Source organism: Myotis daubentonii, chromosome 14 (assembly GCF_963259705.1).
Source record: "Myotis daubentonii chromosome 14, mMyoDau2.1, whole genome shotgun sequence".
NCBI lineage: Eukaryota > Metazoa > Chordata > Mammalia > Chiroptera > Vespertilionidae > Myotis > Myotis daubentonii.
The window spans coordinates 22,785,392-22,805,613 of NC_081853.1; the positions used below are offsets into that span (position 1 = coordinate 22,785,392).

Here is a 20,222-nt window from a genome sequence, read left to right on the forward strand (position 1 = left end):
GTTTCTTGTTTACCACCAAGTTGTGGGGTGATTAGTTATGCAGCAATAGCTAACTGATACAATTTGAATTTCTCTCAAGTCATTGAGGTGCCTGTGCTGGGTCCATGCTACAAATAAAGACTGAAGTAACACAATGTAGTTAAAGCCCTTTCATTGAGTTCCTCTTCACTTCTTTTCCTAATACATAGATCAAGCCCACACTCCATGCCCAGAGAGTGATTATAGTAATCTCATACTCCTTTCCAAATAAATAAAAATAGGAAAAAATGAAATAAAGAAAAAATAATAAAAATAGAGAGCTCTCTTTATGTGAAAGCAAGGAATTGTTTGTACAGGAAAATGTGTGCTGAAACCCATTAATTTTTTCCTTTGCTTTTACAGCACATTAGGTTTTTCTTCCAAGATGTACTGTCATGAGAAATATTAACTGTGGCAGGCTGAGTTTCAATTAAAGACAGAAGGCGAGGGTCATTTACCTACAGCTAAATTCTTCTTCAATAATAACAGACTCATGAGCAAAAGGAACTTGCTGCAAGGAGAATATGACAAATTGTTACCATAGCTGTCATTTTTATTCAGACACAAATGGCTCTTGACCAGAAAATCATATTAGCTCAAAACATGATATGAAACCCACGGCTAATACCAGGAAATGTTTCTTGCATGTGGGGTATTCTCTATTGAAATCAGCAACCATGATGATAGGGAAAAAATACCCGAGCTTCCTGACTTATTATCGCTCTTGACAGGATGACTTAGCATGTTTCAGTTTTACAAAATAACAAAATGCTATCATAAATTAAACCCTGAAAGTAAAATTATAGTCTACATTTAAAAAGCAATACCACCAATAAAATTCTGCAGTAGCATGTGGGGTTCAATGACAACAATCCTTTTCAGAAGAAAGTGTGTAACAGGAAAAAGAATACAGATGGTATCTTGTGGCTCCTTCACAGCAGGTCACGTTGCATTCCTTACTCTCTTTTAAATGCTATCGACAGAGCACCCTCTCAGCCTTTCCTTCCTCTCCATTTCTCATATTTCTTGGCCCGTTCGCTTTGTTGATTTCAATCACTTGGCCCCTTCTAATTCCTCCTTTCCTTCGACCTTAGTCCTCTCTTTTCTGCCTTACCTGATACACAAAGAGTATAACTGCTCCTCACATGACAGCCCTGCATTTCTCTGGTGTCAGCACAAAGAGAGAATTCTCTCTCAGACAGGGTCCAGTTACCCTGCTATTTCCCATGTCTTTCTTTTCTCAAAGATACAAGTCTCTCTGGCCCTGTTTCTGTCTTTCCAAGGCATCCCATCCGTGATAACAGAGTGAGTATATTTGGTGTTCGGACAGAGTGAAAGTAGACTTAACCATAAGCAACTTTTAAGCAGCTCTTTCAAATATTTCCCTAGAGTGGTAACAGATGTAGCTTTTAACATATGGAAGTGGACATTAAATTCAAATCAACAATTATTAGCATCTACGCCTGCCACACCTCATGCTGGGCATAGAGATTCACATAAGGCTTAGACTCTGCCATGAAGGTGAAAACTTTGCAGAAATTATAAAGAAAAGCAAAGAAAAACAGTCAACCGTTTTTGTTTTTGTTTTGTTGTTAATCCTCACCCGGGTATATTTTCCCATTGATTTTTAGAGAGAGTGGAAGGGAGGGGAAGAGACAGAGAGACAGTGAGAGAGACACATCGATTGGTTGCCTCCTGCACCACCCCAGCCCGGGGTCAAGCCTGCAACTGAGGTACACAGGCCAATGCTCCATCCACTAAGCCAAACCTGCCAGGGTTAGAGTCAACCATTTTGAAATCAGACAACCAATGGATCTGGGCTGTCACTACTTGAGCCAATTAAGCAGAGTAACCGTTGAGTCATATATGAGCGTTTATTCCTATAATGCTGGCAGTGTAGGAGAGCAGCAGGTCATCCATGAAAATCTGCTCTGCACACCCCCATAAGCCAGCTGCTTATATGGGGTAAAAGGACAAAATTACAAGGAGAAGTAGGCAAAAGGAATAAAAATGGGTAAGTGGTTACAGATTACAGGCAATGCGGGCTGGGGGTTCGCAAAGGGCAGTGGAGGAGCCTCCAGTTTCATCACAAGGTTATTCAACTTTCCATGACAACAGGCAGCTCTTAACTCACTGGGGCGTACAACTCCCAGCCAGATCAGAATATGCTTTCTTTAATCAGAACAAAACAATCACAATTAACAGAGTATGATTAATATTTCTTATAACTATTGCTAGTCTCTACTGTTCTATTCCTGCCCCTAACAGTTTGATGGAAAACCTAGTAAATATCAGCTGAGTATCACCAATTGGAAAGAAATTATCAGATACTATTGAGCTTCTGTTTCCCCATTTTTAATACAGGTCGACCAGTCGCTATGACGCACACTGACCACCAGGGGGCAAATGCCCGATGCAGGAGCTGCTCCCTGGTGGTCAGTGTGCTACCACAGTGGGAGCAGCCACTCGGCTGACTGGGATGAGTGACTGCTCCCACTGCGAACCCCAGGCCAAGGGGCAGGAATCCAGGCTGCAATCCTTGCCTCCTCGCCTCAGGTTCCTCCTCCTCACTCCCTGCTGCCTCCTCTGGATGCCCGCAGGCCAAGCAACACCACTGCTGGGTTCGCAGAGCTGACCCCGGAGGCTGGGAGGCAGGTTCATGAACGCTGCGGGACTGAAGCCTACTCAGTCGCCTCTCAGTGCTATTGTCCTTGGGCCCGGCCTGATCAGGTCCCCTGGAGAGGCAAGTGCTCCGGCTCCACAGAAGATGCGGGACCAGGGAATAGCCGCTCAGAGGGCGGGTCCACAGCTGCTCGGCAGACCAGGATGAGCGGCATTCCCACAGCAGGCCAATCCCTGCAGGCCATGCCACCACCAGTGCACGAATCCCGTGCACCAGGCCTCTAGTTAATAATACTAGTACTTGTTTCACAGGATGATTATGCATCAAATTAGAATATGATTTAATGTATCTTGCAACTGTGCAATTGAATTTCAGTTATAGTCAATGAGCATTTATTCAGCACCTACCTTGGGCCAGGTCCTGTGCTAGAGAGACTGAAAATAAAAAGGAATCTAAGGGAGTAGAGAGACATGTAAAAATATATAATACAGATATAATACAAGGTGATTATGTGCTGTAACAGAGATAAAGATAATGTACCAGGATTTAGAGAAAGAGATGAAATTATCCACCCAGGGGTATGGAGAGTAGGGGGAAAACGGAAAAGGGCATCAAAGGATGCTATAGAAACAGAATAGATAATAATAACTATCTCTCATTAAACCCCTTCTATGTACTAGTCACTGTTAGGTACTTTATAGACAATATTCTTTTTTTTATTATTAATCCTCACCTGAGGATATTTTTTCCATTTATTTTTAGAGAGAGTGGGAGAGGGAGAGACAGAGAGAAACACCGATCGATTGGTTGCCTCCCACATGCCCCCCTGACCAGGGCCAGGAGCCTGCAACCAAGGTACATGCCCTTGACCAGAATCTAACCCGGGACGCTTCAGTCCGCAAGCTGACACTCTATCCACTGAGCCAAACTGGCTAGGGCGACGATATTCTTAATAAGTAGTAAAGACTAGATAGAGGGTTCCCCTTCTTGAAAACATTGTATACTGTTAAGTTACAGAGTTTGGCCATATAGTGGCTATCAAGTCTATTAGCCTGGAGGGACTAACAGCTGATTGCCCAGATAGAAGGTGGGGGGGGGGGGGGAGCAATGAAGTAAAAGTGAAAAGTGATGGGTCTTCATCCTGCTCTGTTGCTATGTAGCGCTAGGTAGATCCCTTAGCTTGCTAGTCTTCAGTTTCCTCATCTACAAAATGAAGATTTAATACCAACTGACCTTGTAAGGTTTGGGGGATAATGGATATGCAAAAGGCTTTCAAGTTGTTGAGTGGCTGGAGGCTGGGCTCATGTGTGATAGTAGGGCAGATACTTTTTGTTAGTTAATGTTCAATGTTGCCCTGTAGGAAAGTGGGCCCCTTGCTTCCAATCTATTGTTCGTGTGTGTGCACGCGAATGTGTGTGTGTGCATGTGTGTATATAGAATTGTGTTAAGTCCCTGACTTTTAAATATTAGCTAATTTTTAACGGAAAATATTAGACCCTTCCAGAGCAAGGACAGTGGGCCAGGTACAGAAACTTACCATCAAGATTTTTAAATGCTTTGCAAGTGACCCTAATTTGCATCTCTGGGATTTCACTTGGGCCTGGAAACAAGGGAGGAAAGAAACTGTTAACTGTAGATGTCTCTAGGGAAAAGCACTGGGGAACGAGAAGATTGGGAAAGAGTCTCACTTTCTTAAATTCTCTTTTAAGGTGGGCACTTCCTACAGGTCTTCCTTACCTTCCAGCAGATTAGCATTCCAATCACTTACCACAGAGCACAGTGCTCAGGGACCAACGCAATTCAATGCTCTTCGGGACTTTTTTGGGGGGAAGATTATTTTTTAAAGAATTATAAAGGTAGAGAAGGAGGAAGGGAGAGATGAGAAGAAGGGAGCTGGGTAGAATGTGAACATATAAGAAAAAGGACAGCTATGTTCTAAGCAAAAGAAACAGTGTGGACAAAGGATGAAGGTGAATTCTGTAAGGGATGTTTACAAATTATGAAAAGCCAGTTTACCTAGAGCATGGTCCCTACAGCTTTGGAGCTCAAATCTTACTGGGTTGTTTGGAAAATCAAATGAAATCATACATACAAATTATAAGGCATAGTGGTTCCTGCATAGAAGGAATGCATAGAATGCTAGTTTCCTTCTATACAATACCAGATAAGTCACCCCCAGATATGTCTCTTTTGCATATGGATCATTTTGAGCTAAAGGCAACTGAGAACCAGCAAAGGCACGAAAAGCTCTTTACCTACCCCTAACTGCCTAAATAGAGAGTATAAATTTCCCCACGTGCAAAGGAAGTTTACATTTATAAAGGAAATTTTCATTTACAAAGGTGCCTCTGAATCAGGAAGAGAGATGACTTTTATCATCTGAGAGGCTCTTACCTGCATAACCAGACAATCCATATTTACCATTTATTTCCTCCCCTTATACCTTCCCATAATTTGCTTCCCCAACCCAGAAGCCCCAAACCCTTTTTCCTTTGCCTGGCACAGGATGGTATGTAAACCTCAAGAACCTGGCTACCTACTTGAGTCTTATTTCTTTGTGAAACTCCCATGTGTACCTATACAATTTAAACTTTTTTCTTTTGTTAATCTATCATCAGTTTGATTCGAGGGCCCAGCCAGTGAATCTAAGAGGATAGAGGGAAAATGGTGTATCCTCCCCTGCACCTCCCTCCTATAGACCATGAGAAACTCAGGTGCCTTTATGTGATCCACTCAGCCAATATTTTCCAGGAGGGGATGCAGGTCCAATGTTCCAGATATTCCAGTTTTAAAGAGAAACAATGTTAGCAACTGAATTCCTAACCCTGGGTAGAGCAAATAAATATAACCCACTCAGGGGTTGCCCATTCGCAACTTCTGTTACAGACCAACTCCAAAAAGGCAGGGCATTCAGATAGCTGCTAGTTTTAAGCACCCTCCGAGGCATTATGCAGGAAGACTAAGAGACCTCCAGTAAAATCCGTATTTTACTCCAGCTCAGACTCAAATCAATCAGCCTAACTCTCTTCACGCTCCAATGAAACAGCAACCTGGTGTGACAGGATCATTATCACCAGAGGAAGGGACAATCTCACCACGGGTCATCAGTTTGCATTACATAAATGAATCTAAGGGCTCCACATGAGGAAACAATGAAAAAGCACTCAACAGGGCAGTGAGGTGCAAGCAGTTCAGGAACCAAATTGTGCTGATGGGACTTAAAGGGCCAATCATAAATACACAGGGAACATTCAGTCAGCACTTTCAGGTGATATTTTCCCAGTGGCTATGGCTTTCATGCTTCCTTTGTCTCTGACTCATTCTTTTTGGTTCAATCTATTTTGTTTACAGATTTAATATCTGGCACTATCCCTCCAAAGAGCTCATAATTTTCCTCTGTCTTCTCTTCCCCCTCCTGCTTCAGAGCAGGGCAGATGGAAAACCAATAATAAACGATGACACATGTACAAAAAGATATGGATATGTATGTTGCTTCAGTTTGGGGCCCCAATGAAGTTGTCCTAACAGACACAAGGTTGGAGGTGCCTCGTCCCTACCAGAAGAGGCTAAGTATTGTTGATGGACATACACCTTGTTTATAAAACGCAGTATTTATAATTCTGTGTTACACACCCACACTTCCCCCTTTACTTTGTTTCTTTTATTTTTCCACTTAAGGGTAATTGAGCATTTGTGAGTCAGAAATGACCCTAACAGACCTGAGTCATCTAGAAGTCCAACTCTGAAAAGACCAACATCCAACAGTTTTCTTACCTGTTGGAAAGGTTTGGTGACAGTGAAATTGGTACCCAGACACATTCCTTGATGCGTATGGGACACAAGAGCCTTATGGAAGATGTTGAATACAGCCCACAATTGGGATATATTATACCAGCCTGTATGATAGACAGGCGAGCTCCTTAAAAAAGGCTGGACTAGTAGAAGAGACAATAGGGCCAAGAAAAAATCATCATAAATGAAGGAGTTTGGTAGGATGGATGACTTAGTCAGCTCAGGCTGCCATAACAAAATACCATAGCTAAAAAATATATTTTTATTATATTTCATGAGAACAAAATGAGTTTTTTGGGGGGAAATGACTTTCTTGGAATCTGAGCTTGGTGGTACCCCATATGTGTGGTTGCAATAGCCTCTAAATTGCCGAATGCAGTGGGAACTTTCCAGCACATATAGTATCTGGCATCTGATATGGTTGACAATTCCTTCCTTGAAATTCTGTCCCCCCTTAACATCCTTTCCCTCCAAATCCCTCTGGCCACTGTTGGTATGTCATGGCTGAGCCTGATGCAGTGGAAAGGCAGCAAGGAGAGAATATACAGAGATGTGCCTATGGAACAGCAAGAAATTGCCATAAGTGGTAGCAACAAACCCTTCCCCAACCCGAAGAGCAGTGAGTGGCAGATCAGACTTGAGAGGGACTGTGCTAAGCACTGAATTTTGGTCACACGCCCATAAGGAGCAGAAGAAATTCCAGAGTCTATCACTCACTTGCATTCTCATTTCCTGTGCCTGCTGCAGTGCTTGCCTGCAGAGTTGGAAGTAAGCTAAAATGAAAACAACCCTGAAGTTGTCCAACCGGTCATTCTTGCCAGGCTTTGAACCTGGATTAGTATATTACAGGCTGGCCTAGCTCACTACTCCTCAATCTTCTCAGTGACCTCCTCTTCCTTGTCCTGCTCTGAACTGTTGTGGTTCAACAGGGGTCCCTGCTCGGTCTTTTTCTCACTGTTCACTCTCTACGCAATCTTTAAAAACCGCCCAATTTTAACAATTGCTCATATACTGATGATCTCTAATTCTATATCTGGTGACCACACCTGAACTTCAGGCTCATGTACCACAGCTTAGTACATACCCCTCAAACTCCACATGTCCAAACTGAATTGGTTCTCTCCCAACACAATCCAGTCCTCTTACTTTCTCTTTCTTGATCAACTGGACCTACCTTCACTTCACTGAACAAGCCCCAGAAAACCAAAATTCTATCATCAGAGTTGGCTCTGAGTTTCTTTAAATGTATATTTAAAGGTACTGTAGGGATATAAATGAATCATGTTGGCTCTTTTAAAAAATCAATTTTATTATTGACTTGAAGGTATGGTATGTGTTTATAGTTCTCATAGGACTACTGAATATGTCTTCAATCATTTTTCCCTTCTCTATCCAAACTGCCAATCCTTGGTTCCCACTTGCATTGTGCTTTTGCCTGAACCACTTCAAAAACCTCTCATCCAATCTCCCTCATTCATGTTCTTCTAACCACTGCTGCAAAAATGATCTTTTTGTTTCAAGTATATTTAAATACCTTTTTTTTAGTCCAGAAGTAATATGTGTTTATTGTAGACATTTGAGAAAAGCCCACCTGTATATATAAAAGGCTAAGCGACCATCCAACTGTCCGACCATCCAACCGGCTGGTAGGTATGACGCACACTGACTACCAGGGGGCAGACACTCAATGCAGGAGCTGCCAAGCTGCGATGACTTGGCAGCAGTGGTTCTCGGGTGACAGACCCCGAATCAGAGAGGAAGGAGCCCAATTTCTCATGGGGCTGTGCAATTCCACCTTCAGTCATGGGTTATGTTGTTGCTGGGGCATTGTCGGCCCCGAATCTGGCATACTGCCAAGCTACTGTGACTGTAGACACCCTCTGAACCCCGGTGCCACCCCAGGTGTGGCCGGCTGGGTAGGGGCCATGGGAGGTTGGCTCCAGGGCATGTCCAACCCGTCTCACCCAGTCCCACCCTTCTGGCCACCTTCTAATTAATTTCCTTTCAATGTGCATGAATCCATGCACTGGGCCACTAGTAATACTATAAAAAGATAATCTCTATTAAGGTGGTATAATATAAACTTCCAGCTATTTTCTTTTCTTTTTAATATATTTTGTTGATTTTTTACAGAGAGGAAGGAAGAGGGATAGAGAATTAGAAATATTGATGAGAGAAAAACATCAATCAGCTGCCCTCTTACACCCCCCACGGGGAATGTGCCCATAACCAAGGTACATGCTCTTGACCAGAATTGAACCTGGGACCCTTCAGTCTGCAGGCTGACACTCTATCCACTGAGCCAAACCAGTTAGGGCCTAATATACACCAAATATATTAAAATATGCTGTAATAAATATCTTTGTACATGCATCTTTGTTCATAATATAATTATTTCTTTAGGAGTGGAATTCCTGGGTCAACAGAGATACATATTTTTAAATTTTGAACCTGTTGCCAAGTAGTCCCTGGAAAGTTTCAGCTATGTATTATACTTGTGTTAGTAAAATGATCATTTTAATGTAGAAATCAAATTGTTACTCAACAACTTGGAGGAAAGTTGTAGGTTGAAGAACACAAGACCAGAGAAAGCTCAAGGATGTCATAGTCATTTAGGCCAGCATGTTTCCAAGTACAGTTCTGGCCCACTAGTCTTCCTAACAAACCATGGAAAGATCCAAATATGCGAGTTCTTTCTTCAACTCTTAGAGAAAATGCCATGCAAGACCAGGGACCTTCATCTATATATATAAAAGGCTAAGTGACCGTCCGACCATCAGACCAATAGCTATGATGTGCACTGAACACCAGGGGGCAGACACTCAACACAGCAGCTGCCGAGCTGCAGTGACTTGGCAGCAGTGGTTCTCGGGTGACGCATCCCGGAACCAGAGAGGAGGGAACCCGATTCTGAGGTGCATCACCCAAGAACCACCCGCTCGCAATCCAGGACCCCTCAGGGGATGTCGGAGAGGCAGTTTCGGCCCTATCTCCGCAGGCCAGGCCGAGGGACCCCACCTGCCAGAAGGATCCCAGCTCACGCCACAGACATCCTTCAGTCTGCAGCGCCCCAGGTGCGGCCGGTCAGGGAGGGACAATGGGAGGTTGGCTCCAGGGTGTGTCTGGCCTGTCTTGCCCAGTCCTGCCCTGCCGGCCACCTTCTAATTAATTTCCCCTCAATGTACACAAATCAGTGAACCAGGGCACTAGTTTTTATATATGACTAAGTATTTAAAAGCTTCCTTCATTAATTATTAAGATGAAAATTTATATTCCCCCCCCCCCGAAAAAAAAAGTACAGAACTGGCAATTATTGAAAACTTTGGCTGCCACAGAAAGTTTGGCAATGATGCAAATTTCCTGCTGCACATGTGACAACATAGATTGCTGGAATTTCCATAATTTTCAAAAAGGATGCTTTTTTTTTTAAGGACTTACAGAGTTTCTTGAGTTTCAAATATAGCCCTTCTGGTATGTGTTATTTTTGTTTTTGATTACTTTGTTCATGCATAAGCATTATGTTGCTGCCATTTTAGATTACTATTTTGCTCCTAATTCTCTGTTATCAAATTCTTTTCTTACCAGAAGTGGAATGGATGGGGGTATATCTGGTGTATTGCAGAGTCCTTTATGCCAATTAAGTTAATATGTCTGAGAATCAATGGTCTGAATCCTTCAAAATCTCCCTATCCTGAGTCTAGGTTGCTTTACAAGGTTGGTTAACTAGTAAAGAGGCCTGGTAAATTATTACCTATACAATAATCAGATGTTTGGAGGAAGGGGGGGAAAATAGAGTGGCTATAAGCAATTTTGAAAAAAGGTGACAGGAGACTCACAAACTCACCCTTTCTCCTCCCAACACTCAGGTTTTAAAACATTGGTCTTATGTGACAGAAGAATATAAGCAGGGATATATGTTATATGACTCAATAACAGGACTTGGTTGAACATTAGCAGGGCTAAGAGGTCTGAGCTACCTATTAGCCTAATCCAGTGGTCAGCAAACTGAGGCTCACAAGCCACATGCAGCTCTTTGGCCCCTTGAGGGTGGCTCTTCCACAAAATACCACATGCAGGCGTGCATGTATAGTGCAATTGAAACTTCGTGACCCATGAGCAGAAGTCAGTATTTTGTGGAAGAGCCACCCTCAAGGGGCCAAAGAGCCGCATGTGGCTCGCGAGACACAGTTTGCTGACCACTGGCCTAATCTATCTATCTATATAAAAGCCTAAGTAACTGAATGACTGAACGACTGATTGGTTGCTATGATGCGTACTAACCACCAGGGGGCAGATGCTCAATGCAGGAGCTGCCCCGATGGTCAATTCGCTCCCACAGTGGGAGTGCCACTCAGCTGCCCTACAGGCACCAGACACCAGGCTCACAGCTGGCAAGCACAGCTGTGGCAGCCCGAGCCTCTCCCTCCTCCCCAGCAGCACTACCTGCTACCCAAGCAATGGTGGCAGCAGGTGCAGCGAGGCACCGCAGCTCAGGCACCCAGGCTCAGGCTTCTCCCCGGCCGCCTGCCACTTCGTACACTACTACATCCCTCGGGGGATGTCAGATTGACAGTTTCAGCACAATCCCCACAGGCCACACCTCAGGGGATGTCCAACTGCCGGGGGTTCAGGCCGAAACTGGCAGTCTGACATCCCCTGAGGGGTCCCAGATTGCAAGAGGACGCAGGCCAGGCTGAGGGACCCTGCACCAAGCCTCTAGTTGAATCATAGAAAGGCAACCCTAACTGGTTTGGTTCAGTGGATAGAGCGTCGGCCTATGAACTGAAGGGTCCCAGATTCAATTCCAGTCAAGGGCACATGCCTGGGTTGCGGGCTCGGTCCCCAGTAGGGAGCATGCCGGAGGCAGCTATGGGTCAGCAATAAAACCCCAAGGGGACTGCCTGCTCAGTGTGTGTGGTTAAGAGACCCTGTGTTGGCTGCACAACCTTCTGCAAAAGTGAAGATACTTGCCTTGCAAAAAAATTTTTTTAAAGGCTGTGTTGCCTGGCCAGTGTGGCTCTATGGTTGAGCATCAAGCCATGAACCAGGAAGTCATTGGTTTGATTCTCAGTCAAGGGACATGCCCTGGTTGTGGGCTTGGTCCCCAGTGGGGGTGGTGTGCAAGAGGCAGCCAATCAATGATATCAATGATTCTCTCTCATCATTGGATGTTCCATTTCTCTGTCCCTCTCCCTTCCTATCTTCCTAAAAATCAATAAAAACATTTTTTTTAAAAAAAAAAAAAGGCTGTGTTAAGAACAGTATCAATACTGATTTATGCTCAGCCCAAGCTACCCAGCCTTTGGCCTGCAGATTCATGAAATACTTCTGATTTGAATCTGAAAGGCTAGCCAAAAAGAGAAGACAGATCTTCCTACATGAGTGACTACTCAAGGAAACTGAGACATCTGGATAATTGTTTCTGGTGATAGGGCCAAAGCTCCTTATTTTCCCATCTAGCCCTGGAAAGTCACGATTTTAAACGTAAGGGATTTACCTTGAAAAACAGCTTAGGAGAGAATATGGGAATCTGGTTTCCACCAGTCCAGCTTGCTTTTCAACAGGAATTTCATAATGTTACCAGCTTGAGAAAGAACCGGTCCACTGTGTCATAGTACATTTCCATCCCCTTACAGAGAAAAAGGGGAAGAGAAAATTGGCTAAATCAGTTGTACTTACTCTGCTCACATTTCTACTGCCAAGAACAGCATGGCTACTCACCAACAGGAACTAGAAACACCCACATGCTCCGAAACATGAACACTCAGGCATTTGGTTATCACTCAATAAGCTTGCTATTTTCCATAACCTCGGCCCTAGTTAAAATATTCAGTAGCGCCAGAATTGGACTCACCTCAATGACAGAATTTTATGCGAACACCTAACAGCTACAAATCACAGTTAAATTTCATCCCGTTCCAAAATCTTTTCCTGCACATCCACTGAGGTAAGACAAAACAACACCTAAGAGTGTCCCTGGAAGGCCACAAGTAAAGGTAGCAGAGAAAATGCAATGACAAAAAGAAATAAAGAAAAGAAGAATGAGGAGGAGGAGGAGGAGGAGGAGGAAGAGTAGGAGAGAGGAAGAAGAAAGGGACAATGACTGGAAAAGAAAGGGAGAAAGACTAAATGTAATAAAATACTTTAAAGATAAATATGAATGCCCTAGCTGGTTTGGCTCAGTGGATAGAGCATTGGCCTGTGGACTGAAGGGTCCTGGGTTCGATTCGGGTCAAGGGCACCTGTGCAGGTTGGGGGCTAGATCCCCAGCGGGGTGCGGGGGGGGGGGCAGATGTGTAGGAGGCAGCCGATCAATGATTCTCTCTCATAGTTGATGTTTCTATTCTCCTTTCCTCTCCCTTCCTCTCTGAAATCAATAAAAATATATTTTTAAAAAGATAAATATGATCTCATTTAGTACGGTGTTGCACTGTCATAGATTACATTTGTTGAGCGCCATCTACTTTATGCCAGACATGTTCTAAGTGCTTTTGCATGCATTATTTAATTCATTCAACACACATTCATTGCATATCTTCTGTGTGCCAGGCACTGTTCTAAGCAAAGAATGTTCCTTAGAGAATAGATGAGACATCTCTTCCTTCCGGGTGCTTACATTTCAGTAGGAAAGATCTTATTTAATCATCACAATAAGGAGAAGAGATAGGAAAGGTATGGTGAGAAGGGAAAGGATATACATATATATATGGACAGAAAAAAAGAGGATTTAGGAAAGAGGACATAAAGGAAGTGAAAATTAAAGTGTCATTCTCTGGGCTTTGGCATGCTAGGTTAAAAGGATAAGTCTTTGTTGAGGCCTCAATATAAGGCCTCCAATATAAAGGCTTTGGAAGTCCCACCATAACCAAGTTACCGAAAAGTCTGAATTGTAAATGTCTGAAGAAATATGCTTCTATATCATTTCAAATGTATATGGCAATTTGAAATGTTAACAAAATCTTTTTGAGTTGATATCCAGCAATATTCTCTTTTAATAAAAAGACAAGACACATTTGTAACATTTGCTCATATAAGCCTCATTTCTCCCAGCCTATTCCAGTGAAAAGGGGGAGATATCAATGACCTAAGAAAAGATGACCCATGTATTTAGCTGAATCCCTCACCAGCACCAATTATAATACCATTTATTGAGGGCTTTCTATTTGCTGCATAACAAACTATCTCAAAACTTGGTATTTTAACAGTAATTCTTCTTTTCTTTTTTTTGTGTGTGATTCTGTGGGTTCTGGTCTTGCCGGGCTCCCTCCTGCAGCTGCATTCAGATGATGATTTCAGCTAGATCACTGGCTCCCTGATGCCTCTTTCTCCATGTGGTCTCTTACCATGTAAGAGTCTAGGCCGGTGATGGCGAACCTATGACACGCGTGTCAGAGGTGACACGTGAACTCATTTTTTGGTTGATTTTTCTTTGTTAAATGGCACTTAAATATATAAAATAAATATCAAAAATATAAGTCTTTGTTTTACTATGGTTGCAAATATAAAAAAATTTCTATATGTGACACGGCACCAGAGTTAAGTTAGGGTTTTTCAAAATGCTGACACACCGAGCTCAAAAGGTTCGCCATCACTAGTCTTGGCTGGGCTTCTTTATACTGGCACTAGTGGTCCAAGAGACCAAAAATGGAAGTTGCCAGGCCACTTTAGACCTAGGCTTGGCACTGGCCAACGACACATTTGCCACATTACTGAATTGTCAAAGGAAGCCATAAGCCCAGCCCAGATTCTAGGGGAAAGAGATTCCACCTCTTGTACTTAAAAAGGATGAGAAAAACTGTTGGCAAGCACCTGGCACATCTCATTTGCCAGACACTATACATTATCTCAATGAATCTTCACAGCAACTTAATAGTCTCCATTTTATCCCTGTTTTACAATGAAGGAAATGTCATTCCTAAAATGTTAAATAACCTCCTGCAAGTAGGACCAGATCTTAATCACCTTCAAGTTCCCATTCACAACCATCCTCAATATGAAGGTCCGTAGAGTTAAAAGTGGTTGAACCTTCTATTCCCTCTTCCTGAGGGAAATAGGAAAGCATAGTACTACAGTTAAGAGCTCAGAGCCTGGGGTCAAACCACCTTGTTCCAATCTTGGCTCAAATCTTATTAGCTCTGTGACTTTGGGCTAGTTAGCTTCAAGTTCATCATCTGTAGAACAGGGATCATAATATTTATGCCACAGGACTTAGGAAATAATGCAGGTAAAGCACTGCGTGGATAGAGTATGTGCTCCATAAATGTTAATTATGTATCCTAGTTATGGATACATAATTATGTACCTTCAATCAAGCAGTACTGCAGTCCCAAGACCATGGTTTCCAGGGCTGTTGCTAACCAACAGTCCTGAGTCTATGTGACTTAATCATCACTGTCCCTGCTGGCCTTGCTTCTGGACCCATGCTACTGCTGCACTGACCACTACTGAGGGTCCTGCCTCACAGTCGTCTCTCTTTGCTCATTTGTTGCCCTTCCTGCTTCCTTCTGGAGTTGCTACTTGTTGCTAGAGATCTGATGGCTGTCCATGTTCACCTACAACATTCTCCCTTTGTCAGTGCTCTGTTAATTCTTCTGATTACACAAAGGGAGAGCAACTCTGAGAGACTAATCCCATGAACACCTTGTTTTGTCTGTTTACAAAAGGTTCACTAACATCCCTTTCTAACATGGGAGGAGGGAATGAATGTTTCCCAGTTTCAGGACGTTGTCTAGATGTTTCCTGTACTACTCAATTCATTTTTGGTTGTCTGTGCTTTGGAAGAACTACAGTGTTTCAGAATGAGTAACCACTAGGTGGCAGGGATGTTTCACTCCTCAGCTCACTTCCTTCTCCCCACCCTGGTAATCTCAGTTACATTCAAGATAACAGTTCCTTTCAAAATGAGTAAGTTGCTTTTAAATCAACTATCCACATAAAGTTCAAGGTGGACAATAAATTTCAAGGTGGACAATAAGTTTCATGTATATCCTCTTGAAAATTTCTTGTGATGTCACCAATTCCATGGGAGAGCTTTCACAGGAGTTATATTACTAAAGCAGTTTTATAACCTTTGGCTTGAAAGGGCATGGGAAAAGTAAATAAACCTCAGCTTGTTCAGGGCATGGCCAAAGCTGATTGTTCTCCCTTCTAGTTGTTAACTCCCAATAGGCCAAAGGTTGATTGAGTTAAGAGTTCATGGACACTTAGGATATCATTTCTTTAATAGGACTGTAGACACATCTCTCATTTCCCCAGTGAGGTCCCAAAAGGTTTTCTTGGAAGGGATGGAATTTCAGTAGCTTCTTGAGTGAGAAGATGTAGAAGCATCCCTTGTTTCAATTACATCCCCACAGAAATCCAACCTGCCAAGTGGAATGCTCTTTTAACAATATAGATTGGGCTGTACGAAGAAGGGAGGAAAGGTAAAAGAATGGCCAGGAGTGCTGATAAAACCCTCATCTTAAAGTGTGGGGGGGGGGGGGGGGGAGGAGGGAGGGTGGTCAAGAGATGCTGTCCAGAGTTGACAGAACTAGAAAATGTTTAATATATTTTATCGGGAGGAATAAATTATACTGGGTTATAACTTTAATGGGAGAAGGGAAGGAGAAATAGGATGATGGGGATGTTATAGGCTAAATCTCAAGTACCATAGAGAGTATTTAAATAATCCCTAAAATTAAAAGAGCAAGAAATAGCACTACAAGCACGTTATTTAGAGACAGGGAGGAAATCCCCACGTGAACGAAAGGCAGAAGTGGTTAATAATCCTTACCTCTAGAGAAGAGCACAGGAAGAGGGAGGGCTGGGGAATGGCTGTACTATTGGACCTTCTAACCATGACTTTGTTTTACCCTTAAGAATAGGCAAGGATAAAAAATGGTTAGGGTAAAATAGATTATCTGAGTTCATGGGAACAACTACCACTGAGTAGTTCCTCATTTGTATCACTGTAGCTGACAGGAATTATCAAATTCAATTCTTTGCTTGTTTATATAACACTACTGCCAATTAAAAACAAATTAGGGCCTGGCTGGCGTGGCTCAGTGATTGAGCATCGACCTGTGAACCAGGAGGTTAAGGTTCAATTACCTGTCAGGGCATATGCCTAGGTTGTGGGCTCAATCTCCAGTGTGGGGCGTGCAGGGGGCAGCCGATCAATGATTCTCTCTCCTCATTGATGTTTCTATTTCTCTTTCCCTCTCCCTTCCTCTCTGAAATTAATTAAAATATATATTAAAAATAAATTAATTAATAAATTATGCCCTGGCTGGATAGCTCAGTTCATTACAGTGTCATCCCAATACCTCCCCCCCCCCCCTCTCTCTCTCTCTCTCTCTCTCTCTCTCAATCAATAAAATTTTTTAAAAATTAGCCCTGGCCAGTGTTTCTTAGTAGTTAGAGTATCAGCCTGGGCACGGAAGGGTGACAGGTTCAATTCCTGGTCAAGAGCACATACCTGGGTTGCATGTTCCATCTCTGACCCCAGTGGTAAGGGCACCTGTGGGAAGCAACCAATTAATGTGTCTCTCTCACACTGACATTTCTCTCTCCCTCTCTTTCCCTCCTTCCTTTCCACTCTGTCTAAAAAAGAAACAATCAAAAAAATATCCTCTGGTGAGGATTTTTTAAAAATTAAATAGAAATTAGAGGCTTCAATTTCTACATGTATATGTTACTTATCCAAAACTGGCATTTTCAAGCAAGGATCCACTTTAGTCAATATTTTCACAGCATATCATCAGGGGTTTTCTGGTATAAGCTAAAGTACCATTACCCTGCAACAAACCAGAACTCTAAAGAGCAAATGTGTCCATTTTTACTTCCTTTGTAATGCTTTAGTCCGGGTTCTTGAGTGTGCATCACCCAGCAGAATAGAGCACTCTAGATGAGCGGTCGCCGACCGGTGGTCCATGGGCCACTGGTGGTCTGTGAGGTCCGAAAGGTTGACAACTGCTGCCAGATCAGCAAATATGCTGGGTCTGCCCCTCAAGCTCCCTGTTCTTTACCTGCTTTTCAAACCTACATCCAAGCAACCACCAACGGCAGGTCATCTTTCAAAATATACCAGAATTTAACAATTCTCACCACACCCCTAATACCCTAGTTTGAGGCATTATCATCTCTCATTTGGACCATTGAAATAGTCTGGTAACTGTTTCCATTTCTGCCCACTACCATTCTCCACACAGTAGCAGCCAGAGTGATTCTTTATAAAAATAACTCATAGTGATCACTTGTAGAACAGTGGCCTATATGGTGTACCCACCTCATCTTATCTTCTACCTCTCCCTCATTCACCGCTCCCCAGCCACACTGGCCTCCTGGCTCTTCCTAGCCCCTGTTGAACATGTTCCTGCCCTCGGCCTAGAATACTCTTCACCTACATATCCAATGGGTTGCTCTCTCATTTCCCTCAGGCTCTGCTTTGTCACCTTAAAAAGATGTCTTTCCTAACCACCTGACATACAATAGGCATTCTCCTTCATCTCTTCAGCACTACCTCTCATCTTGCTAAGTTTTTCACCATGATACTGAACATCACAGGAATGTTATGTATATATTTTCTGTATTGCTTGTTTTTTCCCCCCACTAGAACATAAGCTCTAGGTAGGAGGTCAGAGATTTAGAAACTTGTTTTTCACTGCTGTATCCCCAGTGCCTAAAAGAGTGCCTGGCATATAATAGATGACCAATAAAATCTTTTTTAAAAATTTATTGTTGCCTGGCCAGCGTGGCTAAGTGGTTGAGTGTCAACCTATTAACCAGGAGGTCACAGTTCAATTCCCGGACACAGCACAGCCCCCGGCTGCAGGCTCAATCCCTGGTGTGGGGCATGCAGGAGGCAGCTGATTAATGATTCTCTCTCAGCATTGATGTTTCTAGCTCTCTCTCCCTCTCCCTTCCTCTCCGAAATCAATAAAAAAAATATTTTTAAAAATTATTGTTGACACTATTATAGATGTCCTTCATTTCCCCACCTCTTCACCAACCTCCACCCAGCCCCAGCCCCACTCCCTCTGGCCATCACCACACTGTTGTCTGTATTCATGGGCTATGCATATATGCTCTTTGGCTAATCTTTTCACCTTTCACTCGGGTCCCTCCTACTACTCTCCTCCCCCCGACCACTGTCAGTCTGTTCCATGTATCCAAGCCTCTGGTTCTATTTTGTTCATCAGTTTATTTTGTTCATTAGATTCCATACATAAGTGAGATCATATGGTATTTACCTTTTTCTGTCTGGCTTATTTTGCTTAGCATAATAATCTCCAGATCCATCCATGCGTCCCTTTCACAGCTGCATAGTATTCCATTATGTAAATATACCACTTTTTTTTTTAGTATATTTTATTGATTTCTTACAGAGAGGAAGGGAGAAGGATAGAGAGTCAGAAACATAGATGAGAGAGAAACATCGATCAGCTGCCTCCTGCACATTCCCTACTGGTACATGTGCCCGCAACTAAGGTACATGCCCTTGACCGGAATCGAACCTGGGACCCTTGAGTCCACAGGCCGACGCTCTATCCACTGAGCCAAACCGGTTAGGCTATACCACTACTTTTTTATCCACTCATCTACTGATGGGCACTTGGGCTGTTTCCAGAATTAACCAATAAATTTTGCTAAATAACAGCTCTAATGTTATTTATTAGGGTACAGGAGGCAGCCAATCCATGTCTCTCTCTCACTGATCTTTCTCTCTATCCTTTCCCTTCCTCTCTCTAAAAATCAATAAAGAAACATATTGAAATAACACTAAATCAGGTGAAGAAAATCTTGAAGATTCTCATTTTAATCCCTCTTATTTTGTCCAGAAGGTCTCATTCAGTGCACTGGGCCTCCAACATCCCCCAAGGGGTCCTAGATTGTGCAAGGGCACAGGCCAAGCTCAGGGATTCATGCACCAGGCCTCTAGTATGAATGTAAGATCTTTGGTTAATCTCTTCCCGCCCTCCCCCCCCTTCCCTCTGAGACTTGTCTGTTCCACATTTCCATGCCTGTGTGTTGAGCGTCTGCCCCCTGGTGGTCAGTGCATGTCATAGCTACCGGTCAGTTGGCCAGTTGCTTAGGTGTGTGTGTGTGTATATATACACACACTAGAGGCCTGGTGCACAGGAGGGGTCCGGCTGGCCCACCCTGATGGGGGCCTATCAGGGCAGGGCCAGCAGGGGGAAGGGGACCACAGGAGGTTGGCTGGCCAACCCCAACCCCAATCAGGATGGGGGGATACCAATTGGGGGCAGGGCCAGCTGTGGGGAGGGGCCGCGGGAGGTTGGGCCTGGCTGATCGGGGCCCTGATCTGGCCAGTTGTCTGCTGCAGTGCGCATCATAGCCACCGGTCGTTCTGGTCACTTGGCTTTTATATATATAGATAACATTCCATGGCATGGATAGATCACATTTGCTTATGGATATTTAAGTTGTTTCCACTTTGGGGCTATTATAAAAATACTGTTAGACACGTTCCTGTGCAAGTATTTGTTTGGACATCTATATTCAATTCTCTTGGTTATACACACCTGAGTAGAAATGCTGGTTCATATGGCAATCCATGTTTAACTTTTTGAGAAAGGCCAATCTGTTTTCCAAAGTGGCTTTACAATTTTTAAAAGCATTCCCACCAGCAATGCATAAATGTTCCATCACTCCACATCCTCACTGGAACTTGGAAATGCACGTTTTTCAAAAAATTTAGCCACTCAAACAGGTATTTCATTGTGGTTTTAATTTGCATTTTTCTAATGGCTAGTGATGTTGACTATCTTTTCATGTGATTATTTCATGT

At 43.2% G+C, this 20,222-nt stretch overlaps 1 protein-coding gene across 1 annotated transcript in view; it reads right to left on the reverse strand.

Moving 5' to 3' along the window:
- Positions 1-20,222, reverse strand: part of SRGAP3 (SLIT-ROBO Rho GTPase activating protein 3) — a 369,413-nt gene that overhangs the window by 305,039 nt on the left and 44,152 nt on the right. The gene's annotated exons all lie outside the window — the stretch shown is intronic.